General features: G+C 47.6%; 1 long non-coding RNA gene across 1 annotated transcript in view; it reads left to right on the top strand.

The window, feature by feature from the left end:
• LOC142007450 (uncharacterized) overlaps window positions 1–25162 on the top strand; it is a 30346-nt gene extending 5184 nt beyond the window's left edge. Inside the window, exons 2-3 of the long non-coding RNA XR_012643940.1 lie at window positions 24116–24308; window positions 25031–25162. This is a non-coding gene — a long non-coding RNA (uncharacterized LOC142007450). The remainder of the gene's footprint in view (window positions 1–24115; window positions 24309–25030) is intronic.
• The last annotated feature ends 636 nt before the right edge of the window (window positions 25163–25798 follow it).

The following is a 25798-nucleotide window of genomic DNA, read 5'->3' on the forward strand; positions in this document are numbered from 1 at the left end:
GTTTGTGTTTTTAAAGGACATATTTAATGGAACATCTTTTCTAGAATTGTACTTTGCAAATTTAACCTTAATGAAGCTTTTTGTTATTAATTGCTAGTGTGGTCTGGCTGAATGTTTACAACAAAACCACTGTACAGTGCTACAAAATTTCAAAAGTTTTGCACGTTTCATGAGTCAGATAGGCATTGTATAATAGCTACAGTCTTTCACTGAAGGACTGCAATGTCACTCAAATATATCACTAATTAATTCTGATGACATTTCTGTAAATATTATCATACCTATTTAATACATGGGCAAAATGAAGCACAGAAAGGTGAAGTGACATAATCAACATTACATAGCAAGTCAGTAGCAGAACTGGGAAAAGAATGCAGAAATCCTAGCTCCCTGTCTTCAGCCCTAACTACTTCATGCTCTTCTCCGTGGAATACCAATGTAGGTCAAAGATCAGAAGTGCTAAAGAAGTCAGAAGATATGCTGCTGCAATATTTTTGGACTTTTCAATGCATAATTGATAATTAAATTTTATTGTGTAGTTGTGCCACAATATCACAATCAGCTATCTCAAAAGTCTACATACAGAAATCTGTCCAATACTGGCTGATATAAATAAACCTTAGTCCCTTAGGTAACTCCATCTTTTTAACTTCAACATCTGAATTAATGTACATAGATTTTATGTTAATAAAATAGAGTAACATCAGGACATTGTCAGTTAAGTAATGAACAGACTGATGTCTAACCATTCATAGCAATGAATTTATGAGTCTAAAGGGGATTTTCCCATCGGCTCCTGTCCACAATAAACATGATTAAGTATGTTTTTCTTTGGTTGTTGATTTATTTACCTGTTTTCCTCTGAATTCCAGGAATGTGTTGTACATTTTGTTCAAGAGAAATAGGGCACTTTGAGGTGTTGATTGTAGTCAGCAATTCAGTAAAGGAAGACATAAGATGAGGCTGAAATTTTAACATATTGGTTTTTATGTTATAATACTCCTTTAAAATGTGCATAACTTTTCAGTGAAAACCTCTTTTGGCTTTATAGAGAAAATCTAATGCCAGGAGGATTTTAGTATTTATTATTTATTAAAAATGTAGAAAAAGTCTGCTCAGTTTAGAGTTATGAATATGTAGAAAAATCTACTTAAAAACTGCTTATATGTAGATGGTTTTATATGGTAACATAAAGATTTTTAAATCATTTTTATTTTAACAGACCAGTATGGTATCACCAGTGAACCAATAACTCAATGATATCCACAAAAAAAGAACCAAACAAACCACCACCACAACAACACACCAGCAACAATACAAAACACTGCTAGCACACAACTGGGTACTGTGCCATGCATTAATTTCTGCTCCTCTTTCTCGTCATACACATAAATAAGTGCTCTGGGAAAAGGCTGTTGGATTGTTGTTTGTGAAAAAGAAGGGGAAGATGTACAAGTAGATTCCACACTCAAGGATTTAGAATTGGCATGAAGTGTCAAGCTGGGAGGCACTGATTAATTCACTTTACTTCCCTGTTAATCTCTAAGGGAAAAAACCTTGCTGATTGTAGTTTTTTCTTCTTCTTCTTGCTGAGTCATTCTTTGCTTGGAGGAATTTTCCCAGCCAGCAAAGGTAATTACATCCCTCCTGTGTCCATGCTTATAGTAGTGGATGGACTGTTCCCAGGAATGTATAAAATCGGACTGGAAAGAACATCCTCAATGTCCAGCTACCGAAAACACAATGGACAGGTCTACACTACTCAACTTTTGCCAGCAGAGCACCCGAGTGGAAAACACAGTGTAAGCTGACAGAAGGAGTTCTGGCATAGCAAAGCCTGGTGGCATTAGTTAAGCCAGCGGAAACTGACATTTGTTGGCATAGTGGTAGGGAAAGTACCCCCAAAAGTCACTTGAGTAAAAGTACTGCTATTTGGAAAAAATGTAACTAAGTAAAATTGAAAGTATTATGCTGGGAAACTACTTGAGTAAAAGTACAAACGTGGCTTAATTGTACTCAAATATCCAGAAGTAAAAAGTGGCTGTCCTATGATAATCTATGGTTAACCACCTGAGTTATCATAGGGAATCATTATTTTTTGTGTATAAGTTATATATACATAAATATATATGTATACACATATATCAAATGTGCAGATGTATCATAGAATCATAGAAGACTAGAACTGGAAGGGATCTCAAGAGGTCATCAAGTTCCCTGCCCTTGCAGTAAGACCAAGCACCATCTATATCATTCCTGTTGGATATTTATCTAACCTGTTCTTAAATATGTCCAATGATGGAGATTCTACAACCATCCTACACAATTTATTCCAGTACTTAATCACCCTGACAGGAAATTTTTCCTAATGTCCAACCTAAATCTCCCTTGCTGTAATTTAAGCCCATTGCTTCTTGTCCTATCTTCAGAGGCCAAGGAGAATAATTCATCTTCTTCCTCCTTGTAATGCCCTTTTAGATACTTGAAAGCTGCCATCATGTTGTCTCAGCCTTCTCTTTTCCAAACTAGACAAACCCAGTTCTTTTAATCTTCCCTCATAGGTCATATTTTCTAGACCTTTAATCATTTTAGTTGCTTTTTTCTGGGCCGCCTTGAATTTTTTCACATCTTTCCTAAAATGCGGTGCCCAGAACTGGACACAATACTCTAGCTGGGGCTTAATCAGTGCAGAATGGAGCAGAAGAATTGCTTCTTGTGTCTTGCTCACAACACTACTGTTAATGCGTCCCAGAATCATGTTTGCTTTTTTTTTTTTACAAAAGCATCACATTGTTGACTCATACTTAGCATGTAGTCTGCTATGACCCCTAGATCCTTTCTGCAGTTCTGTATCCTAGGGAGCCACTTCCCATTTTGTATGTGTGAAAGTGATGTTCCTCCCTAAGTGGAGTTCTTTACATTTGTTCTTACTGAACTATTTTTTTCAGACCACTTCTCCAGTTTGTCCAAATTGTATTGAATTATGACCCTATCTTCCAAAGCACTTGGATCCCCTCCCAGCTTGGCATCAACTGCAAACTTGATAAGCAGTGTTCTCTCTATGCCATTATCAGAATCATTAATTAAGATATTGAACAGAACTGGCCCCAAAACTGATCCCTATGGAACCCCACTTGTTATTGCCTTCCAGCCTGACTGTGAACCATTAATAACTACTCTTTGGCTGCATCTACCCTACAAACAAACTTTGAAGTTAACTTCGAAGTAAGGGGCTACTTCAAAGTAGCCTGCAGAGCATCTACACACACTTCTCCTTACATCAAAGTTAACTTCGAAGTAAGGGAGGCTAACTTCGAAGTCACTACTCCATTCCTGGGAAGTTTAACTTCAAAGTAAATTGTGTGTAGACACTCTACACTCCTTGATTCACAATAAGGGGTCCTCCAAGGAGGCAGCTTCCCCTGAAGGTTGGAGACAGTCTGGCCAGCCCAGGCCAGGCTCTATGGTCCCTGCTGGCCCCCTGAAAGGAAGCAGCTCCCTGGCAACTCCAGGCAGGAAGCTGACACTGTGCCACAACCAAGGGCAACATAAGCTTTCCCTTGGACTGCTCCTGCTCGAAGCACCAGCCAGCCTCCACAGCCCCTGCCCACCATGGCAGCACACCAGAACCCCACAGCGCCCCTGGGGGACCCGGACGAGGAGTATGAGGGCTTACAGTGCCTGGGCAATGGCTGTGCCAGGAGGGGACCCTCCTGCTCCAAGGCCGAGCTGAAGGACCTCCTCACTTTGTGGTGGGAGGAGGAGGTCCTTTGCCAAATTGGCACTCACCAGTGCAATGCCAAAGCCTTCAACCAGCTGGCCAGCAGCCTCACCACCTGAAGCCACCCCAACTGCACTGGCAGAAACATCAGGATAAAAGTAAAAGAACTGAGGCAGGCATACTTCAAAGCCCACAATGCTGCCAGCCGGTCGGGAGCATGGCCTGTGCACCTCCCCCACTATAGGGAGCTACACAGCTCCTGGGGCTGAGGGAGGCGGCCACCCCAGAGCACCTTGTGGACACCACCAGTCCTCCTCTGCAGACAGCGAAGACAAGGTGGGCCCCTCTGGCACCACCAGCTCCCTGCACAGGGACCAGCCCACCAAGACCAAGGACAATGATGAGGGCTCCAGCAATGGGACCCTCATCATCATCCTCCCCTCCGGGACACCCAGCAGAGCTTTGTCAAGCCAAGCCTCACCCAAGCCCCGGGATGTCACAGCCGGTATGTTATTCCTCTTTATTCGGCACTGGTGAGGCCACATCTGGAATATTGTGTCCAGTTTTGGGCCCCCCAGTAGAAAAAGGATGTGGATTTGCTGGAACAGGTTCAGTGAAGGGCAACAAAAATGATTAAGGTGCTGAAGCACAAAACCTATGAGGACAGGCTGAGGGATTTGGGCTTGTTTAGTTTACAGAAGAGAAGACTTAGAGGTGATTTAATAGCAGCCTTCAACTTCCTGAAGAGGAGCTCTATAAAGGAGGGTGAGAAACTGTTCTCAGTGGTGTCAGATGGCAGAACAAGGAGTAATGGTCTGAAGTTGAAGAGGGAGAGGTGTAGGTTAGACATTAGGAAAAACTACTTCACCAGGCGGGTGGTGAAGCATTGGAATGCGTTGCCTAGAGAGGTGGTGGATTCTCCATCCCTTGAGGTTTTTAAGTCCCAGCTGGACAAGGTCCTGGCTGGGATGACTTAGTGGGGGTTGATCCTGCTTGAAGCAGGGGGCTGGACTGGATAACCTCCTGAAGTCCCTTCCAGCCCTGTGATTCTGTGATTCTGTATGGGATGAGTGGGATGTCACCAGGTCTGGGAACGAGGCACCCCCTGGAACAGCCCCACAGTCCACACGCCTGGGGATGGAGGAGTAGGAGGGAACAGGGGCTGACCCTCACCAGGTGGGAACCTCCGGGCACCCAAGATCCCATGGGGCTCACAATGTATGTCCTCAAGCAGGAGCTCCCACAGTGGGACATATGTGCCCTCCTGCATCTGGTGTCTCAGCCATGAATTCTGGAACATCTGGGTGTCATGAGCACTGCCTGGCCACCCCATGCACACGTCCAGGAAATGGCCCCTTGCGTCCCCCAGGGCCTGGACTACCACTGAGTAGTACCCCTTCCTGTTAACGTAGGTGCCCCCACTGTGGTCTGGAGCCTAGATTGCTATATGCATCCTGTCCAGGGCTCTGAAACAACTGGGGCAGCCCAGGTCTATGAACCTCGAAAGGGTGGCATCCAGGTCCCACAGAGTCTCAGCACGTCGCAGGAGCACCATGCTGATGACTCGAATGACCTGCGCGTGGTGGGGGGAAGGAAGGCACCTCCATGAACACCTGACGGGGGAGGCCCTCCTGCCAGGGGCCCCCTTGCCCCACCCTCTCCATTCCAGGGTCCATCTGCCCCCTACCTTCTCCCTGCCAGCGGCCCCCTTCCCCCTGCCTAGTAGCCCCATCTCCATGGTTGGGCTCATGGCGGGGACCAGACTTACCTCTATCCGCACCGCTCCAACAGTGGCCTTGCTGATGCCGAATTGTTGTCTGACGGACCGGAGGCTGTTGGGGGTGGCCGGGAGCTGGCCGCATCCATGTGTCCCAATGCTGGAGGACTGGGGCAAGCCAGTGGCAGAGGTTCTTGAATGTCTGGCAGGTCACCCAAAAGTTCCTCAGCCACCGCTCCTCATCCCAGTTCTCCAGCACCAGCCGGTCCTGCCACTCAGTGCTGGTGGCAAAGGTCCACCGGTGCTGGATCAGGGGGAGGGGATAGGAGAGGGGCAGCAGGGCAATGGCCAGGGCCTGCAGTCTGGGTCCCATGCAGGTGACCCGTCCGCACCACTGAAAGAGCAGGGTGCCCAGCAGGCTGGCACAGGTAGAGAGGACATTGTCCTGAGGGAGGTTGGAAGCGGTGGTGATGTAGCTCTCCTTCCCAGAATGTGCACTGCTGCTGTCTGCAGCCTGGCTGCCGTGAGCATGTGCAGGGTGGGGGTGTTGGGAGGGGCCCTTTAAGCGATCAGCTGGCTGTGAGCCCAGAAGGGCTTGTCGGCCATGTGACCCCCTGCCTGCATCATTTCCTGGCCCCTTACTTCGAAGTAGGGGCTAACTGTGTGTAGACGTTTTATTTCAAAGTAGCAGGGAGCCTACTTCGCAGTAAGGGAGCACCCTTTCTGTGTGTCGGCGCTCTGCTTCAAAGTTGCTTACTTCAAAGTTATACTTCGAAATAAGCAACTTGGAAGTTATTCGGTCGTGTAGACACAGCCTTTGTGAACAGTTACCCAACCCTGATGAATGGTAACAGAGAGGTAGCCATGTTAGTCTGTGTCTTAACAGCAGTCCTGTAGCACTTTAACAAAATGATTTATTAGGTGATGTTTTGTTAGTCTTTTAAGTGCTACATGACTGCATTTTTGTTAGTTATCCAACCAGTTACACATACACCCCTCACACACACGTGTATGTGTATGTATTATATACTATACACCCAAACATATATACTATACGTTTATATTTCAAATCTGGCATTTAACTATCGTTGCAGCCTTCATTTATAAAGCTAAGGAGTGACCCAATTAAATACAGGAGTCAAATTACAGACATTTTAAATTACTGGGAGGTGCGCTGAGCCAAGACCGCTTCAGCCCAGCTGGAACATCTGTACCCACGGTGCACTCAGGACCACTGAGGACAGGGACTGCTCTGGCCTGACTGGAGCACCCCACCCTGCAGCACACCCAGGCTGCTGTGGACAGGAGCTATGCTGGCCCGGTGAGGGCACTCCCAGGCTGGGCTGCTGCAGATGGGGGTTGCTCTGGCCAGCCAGGCCCGAGCAGCCCCAATCTCCAGCGTGCTGCAAGCAGACACCTCAGCTGCCCTTCCCACCCATGTAATCAGTTAAACAGTTTAACTTAGCACTTAACAGGTTAACCCGTTACATGGGATTTTCCATCCCTAGTCTGGGTGGGAGATTGGGTGCTGGAGCAGGCTGAGGGTGGGGTGTCTGGGAAGGTACAGTAGTGAGCCGGGGATGGGTGCCCTGCCAGGCAGGTGGGTGCAGGAGCGAGGGAGAGTTCAGCGGCAGACTTAGCGGGAGAGGTGAGTGGGAAGGGAGTGCAGGAGCTGACTGGGGCTGGGAAAGCAGGGCAGGAGTGTGGGTGGGATGGGGATGCCGGGGCTGGTCATGAGGGCAGTGGGGGGGCACTTACCTGGTTCCATGCTCCCAGCTGCTCCCAGGTACTGCCCTCTGCTGCTCCTATTGGCCAAAATTTGTCCAATAGGAACAGTGGGAAAACCCTCCATGAGCAGTCTCCAGCACTGTGTTCCCCCAGCCAGGGGGAGGTTTAGCAGCAGTGTGCGGTGTCATGTTGCTTCTCCCCCGCATGCTGGATCCGGCCTGTGAGGCTCAGGCCCCCCACCCACGTGTAGATACTGTTTTTAGATGAAAAGGTGTTGAAGGAGCCTTTTAAAAGCTACGTCGTCATCGGGGCCACTGCGCTTGTTGTTTATTTTCTAAAAGAATTGTCCCTGTGATGATCGGCTGTTTGTGCAGGTGGCTGTGCTTCAGCCAATCAGAATGCTGGATTGTGCAAGTGTCAGTGGTGTGATGAAAGTAGCGAGTAACTAAGCACTTCTGGAAATGGTAATGGAGTAAGCAGTGCAATATTTTCCTTAAAAGCAACGAGTAAAGGTCGAAGTATCACAAAATCAATTAGTTGAGTAAAGTGCAAATACTGAAAAAACATACATAAGTAGTACAACCAAGTATTTCTATTTAGTTACTTTCCACCTCTGTATAGTTGCCTCTGTGTTGGGGTTTTTGCCAGCATGGCTATATCAGCTAGAAGATGTGATGTTCTTCGCTCTGCTAGTCGGCATAACTGTGCCAGCAAAACTTTGTAGTCTAAACTAATCCAAGGTCACTACCAGCTACTGTTGTCCAACATACAACACCGGAGAGGAGTGGCAGGCACCTTGCTTACGCTGGCCCCTGGAAAAGCTGGAGAACTGATTTAAGTACATTTACATAAAGGGTATGTGCAGGAGTCAGCTTCTGGCCAGCAGGCAACATGGAGAATGGATTTCTTGGATAGTGTCTCTCTTCTAATGCTTTGGGCAGCAGCAGTGGAGCAGGCACAGTGGGGGCTAAAACACACTGCAGGCCCAGGGAGGAGTTAGGCAAGAAAGTGGAGCCCATTTTGGGGTCGGTCTGGAGGACTAATGGCTCCTGAGGTTGATTTAGCCTGCATTCACGCTGCAGAGTAGGCAACTTGCCAGCCTGGACTGAAGCAAAACCGGAGCTCAAACCTAGACCTCAGCTGTGCCTGTGAGCCTCAGCTCCAAGTCCCCTAGGGCCCTGGTTAGAGGTTTTTCTGTGTGATTGGAAAGGGGAGTTAGAGACAAGAGCCAGGCTGCAGCCTGGGCTACCTCTGCAGGTAAGACATATCCCCACTGGAGGGTCAAATGTAAAGATTTCTGTCTGCCAGAAAGAAGCTGTTGGGAAGCCAGACCCCACGCCCAAAATTTCTAGTCCAAAGACTGGCATAGGGATGGATTTGCACAATCCCGTTGGACAGATTCTAGAAGAGTTATCATGAATGATTGCCTGTAAAGGGTTAAACCCAGAGTGAGTGGGTTCTCTGCAGGCAAGTAGCCAGGTGAGCCAATGGGAAGAGGGAGGGTTTTTTTTTAGTTGAAACGGTTTCCTACTGAGGGGTCTTTTCTTTTGTGTTGCCAGAGGAGAGAGACACAGAGATGTTTAATGCTGAGCAAGATTACGGAATTCAGTAAATATCCAGGTCAAAAGGGCTATGTCTAGACTGCACCCTAACCTTGAAATAAGCTATACAATTTACGCTATTCAAATTGCATAGCTTATTTCTAGTAGACTTTGAAATAGGCTATTTTGGCATGTGGTGCTATCTAAACAGCTTCCAAACAGCACCACATGCCAAAATAAAGCCCGGTTTTGAGGAATCCCTGTGCTCTTCATGCAATGAGGTGTACTGGGATGCCAGAATAGCATGCTCGATATCTTGAAAAATGTTTCAAGACAATAGGCACATGGCATAGACACAGGCAGCTATTTCGGGATACCTTTGTATGGTGAAAGTGTGCCCACTGTCTAGACATAGCCAAGAAGATCTGAGCATACAGCTTTGTAAGTAGAAAGAAAATATTTAGAGAGATGAAATCAGGTGTTTTGGGGGTTTTTTGTGGGGGGGGGCGTTGCTTGGTGTGGGACTTCTTAGGCTGGCTGAGGTAACTGCCTGTACACTATAACTTTTACACTGAGTCCCAGGGAAGAAATTCTATGTGCTTTTGATCACATAAATCTTTCATTTTGTTAATAAATCACTTTTTTAAAGGCAATGATTTGATTGCTGTGTCCTAGAGAAGGGTCTGTGTATATGAATGCCTAAGTGTGAAAGGTCAGCTATCAAACTGCAGTTAAATTTCTTCCTCTTTGTTTTCAAGCTGTCTCCCACTAGAGAGTTAAGATCTTGGGGTAACTCCACAAAGAGACATCCCAAATGTCTGCCTGAGTTTTAAAGAGGGGTTTTCTCACTGGGGTGGTGACAGCTACATCCCAGGGTCAGGAAAACTGTGACTTTGGAAAGCTCTTAAACAGAAGTCTACAGCGACAAGGTATTTTTAAGGTCTCTGGCAGCCCCCCACCTTCTTCCCTCGGAGTGTCAGAGTGGGGAATCAGCCTTGACACGGGTTGTAATAGGCTTCTGCTTTTCCTACACAAGAGCCTTACCGCATTCCCACCAGCATTTCTCCTGTCTCCTCTCATAGTATTGGTTTTTTGAAGAGATAAAAATGCTATAGGCCTTACTGCCCCACATATGCTGACAGCTTCCTTGTTTATATCTCCTTCTCAGTCACAACTTTCACACAGATGCATGAGTGCCCAAAAGAGAGAAGTACAGCAGCATGGATACAAATCAGCTGGCTCAAGCTCAGCCAATGGCATCAGAAAATGCCAGTAGTGAATCAGATTAACCTCAGCATCTGGTGACTGTGTTTCGCCGGTGGTTATCCAGGTAGGCTACTTTCTCTGGGTGAGGTTGGATTCTTGAACACTCAAAGGAAGAGAGGGGCCCAGAGGTGAAAGATAACAATTTCTGCTTTTGACCAGCCAGGTCATAACCTCTTTTCTGCAAGAGATGATCCTCCCCTAGTCATAATTCCAGGTTGGACTATTGCAACATGGTATCTGGACTGAAAGAGAAGGCTGCCCAGAGACTCCCAGTGGTTCTGTGAGCAGAAGCCTGCCTTGGACAAGAAAAGAGGATGAGGACACCTTGCACCAGTCTTCTATACACTCCATTGGCTCTCCATTTAATTCTAGATACAAGACTGCACTCTACAGAGACTAGGGCCTGGCTGGCTTAGAGACCATGACTCCATCTGAGGTTCCCTGAAACAGCAGTAGGCTGAAGACCAGAATGAAACTTTTGAAAATACTGTGCCTAAGCTCCCCAAAGAAGCCCCAGATTGTGGAACTCATCATCACAGAGGAGGAACCCAAAACTAACAATGCTCAGAGAGACATGGGAGAGCCACCGTCTCAAGAAGGCCATTCTTACAAGGGCAGAGATAAAGATTGATCCAGCACTTTATAGATTAGGGAAACAGTGGGGAGGAGGAAAGAAGACAGCAAGAAAGAGAAAGCAAAACATTGTTTTAAAACCTACATAGCACCAGCACAACCTCACTCCAGGTGTCAGAATCCTTTCCGGTAAGATCTTCTTGGATAATTTATTTTGGGGGTTTCCCCTTTTCCTATTCTAGAGTTCAGCAACCTTTCCGAGGTGGAGTGCCAGAAATTGGCCTTTTGACCTCTATGTACGGTCCAAGTGCCGATGATATTTTTTTAGGTCACAAATAGCCCTATTCAAAACAATTAATAAAAAAAAATTAAGATGCAGAGCTTTACTATTTAAATGGTGGTTGGTAGCATTAGCTGGTCTTTTTGTTAATCCACAGGCAGCATGGCTTTGAGCAAGACCCCACCTGCATGGGGGAGAAGGGGTGGGGTTGAGCTCCTGCCTCATGTGCCGATAAAAATCAGCTCACGCGCCACTCTTGGCTTGCGTGCTGGGGGTTGCCGACCCCTGACCTATTCTGTAGTCAGGCAGCTATCCCCATAGGAACCTCTCTGCATTGCCCCAGCAGGACCATTTCTCTACATTCAGTCCTCTTTTTCTGCGATACTCTCTCTCTCGCTCTCTCTCTCTTTCTTTCTTCTTGGTGGTCACTTGATAATGTGTAGGACGTCTTCATGTCACCCTCCTATTTGTGAGTCTGTTAATGGCTGATCACCCCAATTCTGAAGCCACAGACCTTATCACAGAAGGGGCAGGTGTTAGTAGCTGTTGGAGGGGCATGGGGCAGTTTTTGACACTCTTCTTCTCCACCTCTCCTCAGCTGCACTGCTTCAGGACCTCTCAAACTGCGCCACCCCCTCAGGGATTACTGTTCTCCACTAGGGACAGTCTTGGGCAAGGTTCTCCCAGATGTCAACACTGATGCTGCACTTTTTCATGTGTGCCTTCAGCATGTCCTTATATTGCTTCTGCTGGCCCCCAGCATTCCTCTGTCCTTCCTCCAGCTTGGAAAACAGAGTCTGTTTTAGGAGGTGCTGATCAGGCATCCAAACTAAGTGACCAGTCCTACGAAGTTGTTAATGAATGATAATGGTTTTAATGCTGGTCATGTTTGACTCTTCCAGGATGCTAGTGTTCATGAGCCTATGCTCCCAAGAGATATTTAGGTTTCTCCTGAGGCAGTGTTAATGATATTCTTCAAGTACCTTCAAATGATGCTTTTATGTTATCCAGGTTTCACATGCATACAGTGGCGTTAGAACAACCACTGAACAGTATACAGGGAGCTTTGTCTTGAGATAGGTGTCCCAGTTCTTGAAGACCCTTTGTTTCAGGTGGGTGAAAGCAGAACTTGTACAGCTCAGACAATGCTGGATTTCTGCATCAATGTCGACTTTAGTGGAAAGATGACTTCCAAAGTAAGGGAAGTGCTCCACATTTTCCAGTTTTCTCCATGACTTCAACAGAAAGTACATTACATTGTCACATTGGCAAGGTTTGGTGCAGCACCTTGGTCTTTTTGATGTTCAGTGTGAACCCAAGATGCTCGTTTGCTTCAGCAAAGGTACTTAAGATGGTCTGAAGGCTGCAGGAGAAAGAGCAGCAACCATGTTGTCATCTGCGTACTGGAGCTCCATGATCGAGGTTGTGGAGCTCTTGCTTTTATCCTTCAGTCTTCTGAGATTGAAAAGCTTCCTGTTCATTCCGTAGACAATCTTCATGCCGTCTGGAAGCTTGCCATCAATGAGGTGAAGGTCCATGGCAATGAAGATGCAGAATAGTGATGGGGCCATGATGCAGCCATGTTTGACCCCTGATTTGAACTTAAAGGGGTTACTTTGGGATCCATTGTTGCTCAGTACTGTGGCAGTCATGTTGTTGTGAAACAGCCTCAAGATACTAATGAATTTTTTGGGACAGCCAAATCTTTGAGAGGATGGTCCACAAGGCACTACGAGTGAGTTGAATGCTTTGGTCAAGTTGATGAAACTCATGTATAAGGCTTGGCTTTGCTCATGACATTTTTCTTGCAGTTACAACTTCACAGATTTACCTGCTGTCAGGAAATGTTTTAAACTTCCACAATGCCTGGAAGCATTAGGAGTCTCATTCTGCTCCAAGTGAATTCCATGGCAAAACTCCTATTGACTTCAGCAGTGCCAGATAGGACCCTGAATTTGTTTTGTCCTGGTGTGGGTGGATAACTTAGGTGAATGCCCATACATGCCTTCCCTGTTGGGCAAGCAGTTGAAATCTGGTTCAGGTTAAGAGTTACCAACCATTATACTCTCTAGTGGTTGTTTAGTAGAGTCTGAGAAATTAGAATTTTATCTTCTATCCTCAATGGTCAGCAACCCTCAGCACAGATGCCAAGAGTGGCATGCGAGCTGATTTTTATCGGCATGCAGGACAGGAGCTCAGCCCCACCCTCCTCCCCCACGCAGCCGGAAGCTTGCTAAATGCCATGCCATTAAAGACCAGCTAATGCAACCAACCACCAATGTGAACAGTAAAGCTCTGCATCTTTACTTATTAATGACACTTTTGGAAGTAGGACTATTAGTGACTTTCAAAAGAATTACCAGCACTTGGACCATACATAGAGGTCTACAGGTCAAATTTCAGCACTCCATTTCGGAAAGGTTGTTGACCCCTGTTCTATCTAATTCTTAATTGGTTATTTTCTATAGCAACCTCTAATTAGAGAGGTGACTGACTGAAGTAGCCACGAGGCTGTATTATTTTCTCTCTCTCTCTTCTGGAGGAGATTCTTCCAAAAGAAGGCAGATCCCTAGTATCGAAATGATAGGAGCATCATGCATTGCTGGATCGGTCCTGCAGACAGCAGACAAAAGGATCCTTGCTGCTTGTCTGATGCAACTCCACAAATACTGGAACTCACTTAATACATTCTTTTTAAGTTTGAGGACTAAAAAGGTTACAGAATGCAATTTCCGAAGAAGACTTGTCTTTAGAAGAACACATGAATTGTGGTAGAAAATAAAGAGCTTGGTCTTCAGCTGCTGTAATGGGACCTAGCTCCACTGGAGTCAATGGAACTACTCTGATTTATACCAACTCCGATCCTGACCCCTTGGCATTCAAAGTGAAGAGTAAAATGTGGAAAGAGTGATATCACTCTTCTTTTTCTCTGCAGCAACTCATTATGCCTCCAAGTTATGGGGCAAATAAGCAGCAACATTCCTTTCACAACAGGAATAACACTGAAAGGTACAATATTGCTACTGTTCCCACCACCACATTCATATAGATCACTTTTTGTGAGAGGATCTCAATATGCTTCAGCAAAGGAGGTCTTTATCCCCATTTTATTGATGGAGAAAACTGGCTAAATGACTTTTCCAAGGGAAATTGGCAGACAAAGGTGCTGAAACTAATGGAGCTGGGGTGCTGCAAGTGGTTTCCATTGTAGTCAGCATTTACGGATTGGTTAAATGGCTCTCAGCACTACCACTATACAGACTGTTCCAGGACCCCTGCCAGCAGGACAGAGGCAGAGCCAAGACTAGCCTCCAGGTTTCTCAAGTCCCAATCCAATGTTCTACCTCCTAGATGGCACTACCTCCCATTAAAATATTACTTCAGAACAATAGCTGAATTTTCCCTGAGGCATGAAACTATTATCTAGCCCGTTCTGACATCTGATTTACCATTCATATGAAAGAGATAAGGTGGGTGAGGTAATACCTACTGGACCAATTTCTGTTGGTGGGAAAGACAAGTTTTTGAGATTACACAGCCCTTTTTTGGTACCTGAGTATCCAGTATTCTCTCTTACCTGAAGACAAACTTTGTGTAAGTTTGAGAGCTGGTCCTTCTCACCAACAGGAGTTGATAGATTAAAAGATATTATCCCAGCCCCTGGTCTTTCTAATATTATAAGACCCACACAGTTACCCACTGAACATTATCATTCATGTTATATGTGTAACCCTTCTATTTATGGCAGGTGACCGCCAGAAGAGCCAGGTTCAATTCCTAGGGGATTACCTCAATAATGCAACCAAACCCCAACCCAGCAACCTGGGACAATCTTACCCTACTTGCTGGATGCCTGTACAGGCAGTTCTTCCCCTCTCACAAGCACAGAGTCTGAGATGGAAACAGCTCGTTTCATAACAGTTGCCTAACATAAGTTTACACTGAGAAACATGCAGTATTCCCAAACAAAGGAAAGGAAACCCCCATTAAGCAAGGCACTGTCCCCAGATCCTTGCTTAGAACTCTTTATCCACACCTCCCCCACTTTTAGAGTGTACCTCCGCCTCACTCTCCACTCACAGTGCAATCTGGTCCATACCAACCTAGAGTTCACAGGTACATCAGCATGGAGGCTCTTGCCACAGATGGGCAGGATCACCTGCCGGCTGCTTGCCTGCCACTCTCCACCAGCCGCCGCTTGTTGGGCACTTGCCTGTTGCTGTCAGCCAGTCACCCCTTACTAGCCGCTTGTCCATTGCTCTCTGCTGGCCACCCCTTGCTGACCACATGCTTACTATGCTCCCCTGACCTTCCCTGCCCTGCCAGTCGCTTGTCCCCTGCTTTGCGGATTTGGCTCTAGGCAAAACTACAGACCTCAGCGTTGGTCTGGGCTTTAGTTCTGTCTTTGAACAATGGGGAGAAGGACTAGTCAAACCAGACATATAGCTGCACAGCCAGAAAGTCCAACCAGTGCCCCCTCCCCAGTTCTACCTTGCAGTGCTCTGCTGAGGGGAACCCTAGGTGATCCACGCCTTACGCAGCAATGATGACTGCCCTGTAGCCACACAATAATTTCAAGCATTGGTGATATTCCATAATTCCTACACTGGATGATAACATAAATTGTGATTTTTACAACAAGTTGTTTACAATAGGCAAAACACCACTGTTTCATCTGCTACCCAGCAGGTCTCGCAAAGAAAGCAATTATTTATATGTAAGAGATTGGTAAAGAATGCATTCTTCAGATTCCTGCTTCCACATTCCTTACATCTGCACTACAGAAAGTAATTTACTTTGTAGGTAAATTCTGTTCTAGATAATGTCATCAGCTTTTGAAGACTCACAGTTCCAAAACCTTGCTAGATATCTACTGTATATTTGACAGTCTGTGTGTGTGTGTGTGTGTGTTCAAGATCTCCTAAACTGTAAGACCTAGGACACACAAATTTGGTATACAGCTTCCTTGTATCATAGCTTAAAGCAAAGTAAGACTTTACTTGTGCCAGCAGCGGGGCTGAAGCCCCTCCACCCTCAGATTTGTTTCTTGGTGTTTCTCTTCCTCACTGTCAGGGAGCAAGGGGAAAGTGCAGTTTGCTACATTCCTTGCTCTGTCTGGGGAGGGCAGGAGGCAGACAAGGTGTGCACTTTGCTCTTGCTCCCTCACCAGGACAAGAAGAGGAACAGCAAGCGGTTGAGGGTGTTGGGGGCTCAGGACAGGGAGTTGGGGTGTGTGCAGAGAGGAGCAAGAGTGAAAGCAAGGGGCTGGGTGTGTGAGAGGGCTCAGGCAGAGGGTTGGGGTGTTCAGGAGTCAGGGTTGGGGTGAAGAGGGACTCTGCATGCATCTGAGTACGGGGGCACAGGAGTCAAGGTTGGGGGGTAAGGAGGGGCTCAAGGCAGGTGGTTGGGGGTGTGGTAGGTGCAGGAGTCAGGGTTGAGGGGTGATGAGAGGCTCAGGGCAGGGGGCTGGGGCTGAGGCTGTGGGGGAAGGTTTGGAAAATACAATCATTGAAATAAAGCATGTACATTTCCCTTTCATTTGAAAGAAAAAACATTATTGCTTTAAGGACCTGAGCAACACTGAGTAAATTTACTACTAGGCTAAAAAGGCAACATTTTTGGCATTATATATTTCACGCAACCAAATACTGTGAGTAAAACTCATTTTATGCAGGAGCTAATAGAAAAATTTTTCAGTATATCTAATAGTGTTTATTTCAATGTATTGTAATGAAGAAAGCCTTGTCAAAGTGCATCTCTTCACTTCTGTGATACTGCTTGTAATTTTGTGCCACGGACGCACATAAATCTTATAAAAACAATGCCAAAAGCTCCCAAAATCACCTTCCTACAGTTTCACATTCAACCACCACCAATACATTACTACATATTTAACTTATGGTGTATGTGGGAAAAACAAGCCTGGGAAGATATACCGTGTAAGTTGCTCTTCATCTCTTCTCTTCTCTTCTCTTCTCTTCTGAAGAGCCTGTCAGATCTGCAAAACTGTCAGACTCTGTACAGTGGGCTGCATCCTCCATGCTGCCAAGCAATTTCCTGAAAGAGGCCAAGAACCATAAGCTCCCATTGAGCTCCCTAAGAACAGAGGGGGGTCCTGGTAACTCACAGGAAGAATTCAGTTTTTTGTGGAATTGGGCCCCAATAAGCTAAATTCTATTATGCAGTTATAGTTACTGTTGGTTGTACTTTGACATTACCATCACACCTTCCTTTTCATGGCACAGAAATGTATTTAAATAGCCAACACCTATCTTTCCTTCCCATCGGTTTTTCACGCCAATCAATCACTTGTTTTTTAAGGTTATGTTGACTGTCAGGTGGCCATCAAGGTTTTTTGGAGAAACTTAGAAACAAAAGAACTTTCCAGGGACAATTGGACTCATTTCTGTATAAACATACTGGTACCCTGGATCCACTTTTAATTTTATTAAACCAAATCATAATAAATAGGTGTCCAGAATGCTCAGACATTTGGGAATTTTTTTCTGACCCTCAACTATAATTCCAGCCCATACTGTAAAGTGACTTTTAAAAGACTCTGGCATTTCAAGGGATAGGTATGGTTTTTTGCATCATGCCCTTAAAGCCACTTCATTCTGGCACCTTGCTGTGCCCCTTTCTCACCCACCCCCAGCCTTTGGATGGCCACCTTACCAAGTCTGGGAAGGTGGAACAATTCAGTCAGAGGGTGGTTTTGACTCCACCGAGGCTGTGTCATATATTGGGTATGTCCAGAGGTTTTACCCATTTTGAGTTGGGTCAGAGGTTGGGATCTTTCTTTCTGGATGTGAACACTGCTACAGTTCTCTGTGATGGATCTTCAGCTGTAGAACCTTGTTTGGTTCAAGGCAGACTGAACTGATTATATTTAAACCTCATCATAAAGCCAAGATTTGTGGGGTGAGGAGAGTATAAAATAATAAAAGGTGGTGGTTGGAGATACATGTCTCTTGAACCTGGAAAGGACTTTAAGAGGTCAGCTAATTCAATCCCCTGTACTCTTGGTAGGGCCAAGTGCCATCTCTGACATCTATTTGCCCTGATCCCTAACTGATCTCAAGGGCTGAGCTCACAACCTTTGGTTTAACAGGCTGATGCACAAACCACTGAGCTATCCCTCCCCCAGCCTTGTGTGTGGCAGAGCCACTTTTCTATGTTGGCAAGGGAACTAAGATCAAGCTTTATTTTTATTTGTGTTGGGTATTGCTGATTTGGAAAGTGGCTTTAGTTTGGTTGGCTACAATGAGAGATTTAATCAAAGGTGTTAAGATAGACAGTTTTTCCCTGTGTTGCTATAAACAAAAATTAGTTAGTAAGTAAGTAGAAGAAAAATGAGTTGGTGATCTCTGCTTAGCTCCTAACAGATAGGAGAAGGCCACATGGCCAGCGGCACATTCCAGTTAGCACTAGTTGGAATCCTTAGCGGCATTGGCCTTGCAGTCCCGGGACCAGATTGGCAGGCAAGCTGAACTAACCCCAGAAGGCATGTCCTTCCTATGGCTGTGCAACTTTAATTCCAGCCTAGAACCCTTTCAGTTATTAATGGCAGGGCTTCTGCTAAAGATACAAAAAATTCTGTGTCCATCAATAATTGTCTCTGGGCTCAGTTCCAAAGTCTCTCTTCAGATTTTATTCGCAGAAATTCATAACAGTTCAGTCCCTTGGATTCCTGCAGATATGTCTGCAACCTCTTTTGGAAGTACCTCCTAAGGATTCACATCTACACTGCAGACGCATGAATTTCATCACAGTGCTCACTGCACCACAATTTGCGGTGCCAAGAAATGAATGAGATGAGCTGTACAATTGCAGTGGCTGAATTAGACTCACAGTGATTAGAGATGCGCACAAATTTCACCCCTGAAACTAGATGCAAATCCAAGAATTTCCAAATCCAAACTTCCCCCAAGTGAGGGGGTCTGATAAGGGGGTTTGTGCCTGTCTGTGAACACACGCACGCTCATTTCAGATCTGCTGTTCTGGTTTGGAACCTCCACCCCCCCGAAAGCATCATTAAAAACCACAGCATTTGTAGCAGTGTCTCTTTGAAAGTGACACTTAGTAATTCCCTTCCTAAAAATATTAGGAATTAGTGCTTCCCCACCCCTCACACACTTGGACTTTGCAGTTTTTTTCTTATAGAAAATTCGGTAACAAGAAAGAACAAATCCAAGGCATATACACTCATAGAAAAACCACTCATGCAAAACATTTGCTTATGAAAGAGAGAGAGTTATACAGAGTCAAAATTAACACAATTACCCACTGGAATAGGCTCAGCTATTCTACACATTACCTAATTTTGCTTCTGTAGATTCGTACCGTTTTTCTGTTGCTGTCAGGATCTTTCATGCATTCTCTTACACTTTTGTTTGCCTGCACCACCACTGGATAAAAATATAGTAGTAGAAGCTGTTGTCATGGAAAACTCTGAATTACCTCTCTCTATATATAATCTTCCTGTCCTGTCTAGCAAAACTAGGTGCAAGATCTGCAAACTACATTTACAAATCTGAACTTGTCAGAAAACAGTTTCCTTCTACATTATACTTCTAAAAATCATTTTGTGTTATTCAACATGTTGTGTATTGATCTTCATCCTCTTTCATTTAGTTAAACTAAAAAATATGTTGTTAAATCGAAAGTTCAGAACAAAACACCTTTTCTATTACAAACTTTTAAACAAAACTTCATTGAAATCACTAAGATTTTATGCAAATAAAAATTTAATTAAAATAGTGTTTCCCTATTTGAACAAGTTTTTCCGTAGGAGCTCTAACAAGTAGCTCTGCTCGTCTTGGGTCCTGAATGCCTCCAGCGAGAGCTGCTCTTTTGAAAGAGGAGTCCCTCATGGCAACAGCCAGCTGGGGCACACAGATGCCCTGCCTGGTGGCAGTGCGGTTCTATGGTCCCTGTGTCCAGCCACTCTTACATGTACCCAGAAACCTCGTGGCAGGAAGCTGAGAGCCTGCTGGCATCACAGGCATGAGCCACAACCCACATGTCTTCACAGCCCCCCACGCCCTGAACAGCAAAAGATGGCCATAGCCAGCAGCCAACCACCCCAGGACCTCCTGGGTCCTCCTCAGAGACCGCACAGGGTTTGCAGAAGCCTAGCCAGTCCCTGAAAAAGGGCACACTCCTGGACTGATCTGGAGCTCAGGGACCTCCTAGGACTATGGAAGGAAGAGGAGTTCCTCCGTGAGATGTGTGGCAAGTGGAGGAATGAGAATGCCTTCACCCATTTTGCCAACAGACTGGCTACCTGGGAACACCCTGCCCAGACCCAGGAGCAGGTCCACAGCTAAGTGAAGGAGTTCCAGCAGGCTTATTGCCAGGCCCAGGACTCTGCTGGATGCTCAGGGGCAGGTCCAGCAGCCTGCCCATACTACAGGGAGCTCTGGAGCCTCCTGGGGCCCTGGGACAGCTTCCCACTCATCGCAATCCTTGACACAGCAGCAGATGAACCACACCCGGAGGACAAGGGGGAACCAGGACCACAGGGCAGCCCGACCCTGCTGGGCACTGAGTCAGAGCCACTGTCCAGGGACTTGAGTGACGGGGAGCTGGAGATCGACCTGCTATTGCAGTGATCGAGCCGGGTGACGGCTATCAGGACATCGCCGGACCTGAGCGAGACACCCTCTAGAAAGTACCCAGCAGTGCGCAAACCCTGCGCCACAGGGCGGGGACACCACAGCTGCCCACATTCCCAGCAGACCTGGGCCGGACACACCCCAGATGGCCGTGGCTCCCGGCATGCTGCAATGGCTGCCAGCAACAGCCAGTGCCTGCTCCCATGGACAGGGCTGTGAGATGCATATGTGGGGAAGGAGTGGGTGGGGCTAGACTTCACCTGGGGCCTGTTCCACATGGCTGGGGACCCCGTCAGCACCCGCAATACCCCATGGTCACCATGTCATTAGACGGGGTGGGGAGCATGGCTCTCAGGCTGGTACTGAGGGACTGACATGCTGTCTGTCTCTCCCTTTCCATCCTTGCAGCCGTGCTGCAAGATTCTGGGAGAGCCCTGACCTGCCCATGGTCCTGGCCAGCACGGCAGAGGTGGAAGAGGGGGCCCAGTCACCTCCCCAAGAGCACCACAATGGGCCTGCACCAGGAGGGCACGGCGGCAGTTCACAGAGGCGAATGACATCTGCCATCACATGGAAGTGGCAGAGTGGTGGCTCCGCCTGGAGGAGGCAGACCTGGCATGGTGGAGGGTGGCCTGCGAGGACCTCATGGCCAACCTGCAGGACATAACATCACTCCTGTGGAAAAACCTGGCCCACATGCCCCCTCCCACTGCCTCCCCTGCCCTGCCCGACCCTCCCGCCATGACCCTGCTGAAGCCCTCCCACAGCCCTACCTCCCCCTGCTTCCCACCCAGCCCTGCTGGGGATTGGGGCTAACAGGTCTTACAGTTCTCCACCCCTGCCCTAGACTGATGTCCTCCCCCCCACCGATTAAGCTTCCCTCCCCTTCCCAACCCCTCTTATGTACATAGTTTGTCCCTGGTCCTCACTGCAAATAGTTGTGTTCACCATTTGTAAAAATCACAGAGTTAAGAGTTTTTGTTAAACAGTTTATTTTTGCACCATCCCTGTGTCCCATGCTCATGGTTGGGGGGACATGAGGGGGACAGTGAGGGGGTGTATGTGCAGGGGGGCCTGCATGGGGTGGCTGTGACGGTGGTCACTGGTCCCATGAAAAAAGCTCTCTTAGAGGGCCTTCTTGATGTGAACTGCATCCCAGTATGTCTGGCAACTTGGGGCAGTGGCCAGCTGCTTGTAGCCGGAGCTGGACTCAGCCGCCCACCCTAGGATGAATGCCCAGCCCTTGCCCTCCACTATGTTGTGGAGGATACAGCAGGCTGACCTCCAGGCATGTGAGGAGACACCAGAACCGGTCCTTCAGGCACCTAATGGCCTGCTTGACCACATTGTGGGCCTGGTTGAGGCAGATATTAAAAGCCACCTGGATGAGGTTGGGGTGGCCAGTTTAGCGCCGCATCAGCCAGGGCAGCAGGGGGTAGGCAGCATTTGCCAGCATGCAGAGGGGCATGGTGACATCCCTGAGCTGGAGCTCCCACAAAGGGGATGTATGTCCCTGCCTCCATGCAGTGGCAGAGCCCAGAGTTCCCGAACACATGGGTGTTGTGTGCCCGGCCCACCCAGCCCACACAGATATCCACGAAGCAACCCTTGGAGTCCACCAGCACCTGGAGCACTACCAAGTGGTAGCCTTTTCTGTTGACATAGCAGTCGGCACTGTGGTCTGTGGCACGGGTAGGGATGTGCAGCCCATTCAGGATGCCAAAGCAATGCAGGAAGCTGAACATAGCAAATCCTGCGACAGCAGCAACCACATCCCCATGTGGACAACCCTGTGGAAGATCGTGAGGTTGATCGCATGGATGACCTGCATCGGAGGGAGGAGGGAGGAGGGAGGGAGGGTGTGCACTCTCGTGAGGGCATGAAAGGGTGTGCCTGCCCCACCCCAGACCCTTCTCCTCTGCGCCCTCCCAGCCCCCTCCCCCATACACCCTCCCAGCTACATGTCCCCAGCTGCCAAGGATCCCCCTGGCCCACAAGCCCCTCCTGCATCCCTGCAGCGGATGCATGAACCAAGAATGCCTTACCTCAATAAGGACAGCCCCAGTGGTGGCCTCGCCCACCTCAAATTGATGCCCTACAGACTGGTAGCTGCCCAAGGTGGCCAGTTTCCATATGGCGATAGCAGCCCTCTTTTCAAGAGGGAGTGCATCCCACATGCAGGTGTCCTGGTGTCTCACGGCGAGGGTAAGCCAGTGGCAATGCTCCTGGAAGGTCCGCTTACTCATTCTGAAATTCTGGAGCCATCTGGCATTGTCCCAGTTCCCCATCACCAGCCACTCCCACCAGTTGGAGCTGCTGGGCTGGCTCCAGCAGTGCCAGGACACTTGGGGATGATGCCGGTGGAATACCGGGTGGAGGGGCTTCAGGGCCCCACTGGGGAGGCTTGCCCCCAGGAGGAGGTGGAGGACAGATGTGACCACCATGGTCAGGTGGCGGACCACGGCACCCAGGAGGGCCAGCTCCAATGCCAGGAGTTGCTGATCTGGATCCATTGGGTGTTGCTGACCATTGGGTCTGTGCACAGGCTCTGTGGTGCATGCTGCAGCTCTGTAGGGCTCAGCATGTGTAGGGTGGGGATGTTTGGGAGGGGGCATTTAAGGGAATGGCTGGCTGCGGGCCCTGGAAGGGCTTGTCAGCCATGTAACCCCGTCTACAGCACTTCCTGCTACACTCTTTCGAGAGAGCACCTGTGGCTGTGTGAACACTCTCTTACAAAAGAACAGCCTGGTCTTTCACAAGTGCAGATTGCAATCTCGATCCACTTTTGACATGCAGACCCACTCATTCTAAAGGCGATCTTCCTGAAGATACCTTCCAAAAGACCACCTTTTGAAAGATGGCTGTAGTGTCGCCGTAGCTCATGTGAATCCATGGTACACAGTATCAGGGGGTAGCCGTGTTAGTCTGGATCTGCAAAAGCAATGAGGGGTCCTGTGGCACCTTATAGACACACACCTTGACATTCTTGTCACTCCTCTCGGCAAACATACATTGGAATTGGAAAAGGTAAAGGAAAAGGCTACAAAAATGCTAAAGCATGTGGAACAGTTTCCATAGGAGGAGAAAGTTAAAAGACTTGGACTTTTCAGTTTGGAAAAGATAGAGCTAAAGGAGGACATGATGGAGAGCTACAAAATTGTGAATGGTACAGGGGAGAGGGACTAAAGTGGTATTTACCCCTTTGTATAATACAAGAACCATGGGTCACCCATAGGCTGCAGGTTTAAAACAAACAAAAGGAAGTATTTCTTCACACGACACACAGTCAACCTGTGGAACTCTTTGTCAGGGGAAGTTGTGAAGCCCAAAATTATAACTTTGTTCACTAAAGAATTAGAGACATTCATGGAGGATGTGTCCATCAATGGCTATTAATCAATGTGGTCAGGTACACAACCCCCCATTCTGGGTATCTCTAGTCTCTGATTACTAGAAACTGGGAGTGGCCAATAGGGGATGGCTCACTCAAGGATTGCCTCTTCTGTTCATCCCTCGCCGAAACACCTGTCATTGGCCACTGTCAGAAGACAGGATACTGGACTAGATGGACCATACCTATGGTCATTCTCATGTGCAGTGTTCTTCACTCCCTGCTTTGTGCTGTGATAAAGCCTTGCTGTGCATATGAACAGAGTCTTTATTTCCTTCCAGAGACTGCTACATTTCTGTAGTGGGAGAAGTAATTCATATACAGTCGTCCCTCAAGTTATGTGAGGGGTGTGTTCCCCTGCACCTTCGCGTAACTCGAATTTCACGTCGGGTCGCGGGGAGGCTTTTTTCCCTGGTGGAACGCGTGTTCTGCAGCTGGGGAAGCAGCAGGAGCACCCGGACCACCTTTTGCAAGGTAAGTCCTGGGGTTGGGGGCAGGGGGCAGTTGGGGAGGGTTAAGCCTGGCAGTAGGTTGGGGCAGGGGGCAGCAGGGTTAAGCACGGGGTGGGTTAGGGCTGCAGGAGGGATGGGAGGTGGAGTTGAGCTGGGATCCTGTGAGAGGTTGAGCCTGAGCCACATGGCGGGGCAGTGAGTCAGAGCCAGGCATGAGGGAGTGCCATGCGGGGAGGGGTGAGCTGGAGCCACATATAGGGTGGGTGGGCTGGAGCCACATATAGGGTGGGTGAGCTGGAGCGAGGCGGAGGGGGTGGTGAGCCAGAGCCACACAGGGTGGCAGTGGACCAGGGGCCACGTGGGAGGGGTTAAACCAGGGCCATGCGGGGGGGAGGGGGTGATCCGGGGCCATGTGGGGGTGTTGAACTGGGGCCATGTGGGGCTGGGAGGGGTTGAGCCAGGGCCGGGTGGAGCAGGATTTTGAGTTGTGCTTAACTTGCCTTAATGCATTTCGAGGGATTACTGTATAAAGCTCATAAAGCAGTGTGGGATCTAGAATTTGGGATTTAAGGCCCCACAGAGATATAAATGTGTATTATTTACAAACGTCTCCGGTGCTGACCATAACAATGGATTTATCATCACACAAACCACCTGTGAAGTAGAGAAGTATTATTATCCCAATGTCAACAATGATGAATTAACATTGGTTCAGAAATTAATTAAGGGAGTGTTTTGTCCTAGGTCACACAGGAAGTCTGCAGCAGAGCTGAACCAAGATCATCTTTGTTCCACTCCAGCGCCATAACCACAAGACTATCCTTTCACTGTCGTCATTGTTGTTTAGCTCAGAATAATTACAGCAGTCTTCCTTTCACACTGGGGGAGCGGAGCATGCAGTCCTTTCCGCTCGCCGTGGAGTCAGAAGAACGTGAAGGAATAGCTGTACGGAGGCGCATGCTATTGAAGAGCCACACTGGTGCAGTCAGTCTGCAGCTCACGACTGTGAAATGGCTTGTTTTCTCAAGCTTGGCAGCAATGTACATCATTCACCTGACAACACATGAAACTTGAGCTGGCTCCCATATAGCAATTTCCAGTTGAAGTGTTGGTTAAATTGATGCATCCACACAGGGAAATGAAGTAAAGATGTTCTCTTTTTATTTATATCCTCCTCTGGAGCTAAGAGCAGAGGAAGAGTGTCTGCATACACGTTGAAAGATGTGGGGGTGGAGAAAGGGAGGAAGCAATTGTATCGCTGACAGATACCTGCTCATTAGTATCCGGGATCAGACCCAGGACCTGTGAAACCTAATACATGATGCTCTGCTGCATGAAGTAAGGCTTGGACTATACAAGGAAAATAAGTCCATTTCAGAGAACCACTTTTAGCTAAGGCAATTGCGTAGCTAGAATCTATGTATCAGAAATGTACTTACCTGACTGTCGTCACCAAGGAAGGTCAGCAGGAGCATTTCTCCATCAACCTCACTGTGCGCGATAGTGTGGACT

This window comes from Carettochelys insculpta, chromosome 1 (assembly GCF_033958435.1).
Source record: "Carettochelys insculpta isolate YL-2023 chromosome 1, ASM3395843v1, whole genome shotgun sequence".
Taxonomy (NCBI): Eukaryota; Metazoa; Chordata; order Testudines; family Carettochelyidae; genus Carettochelys; species Carettochelys insculpta.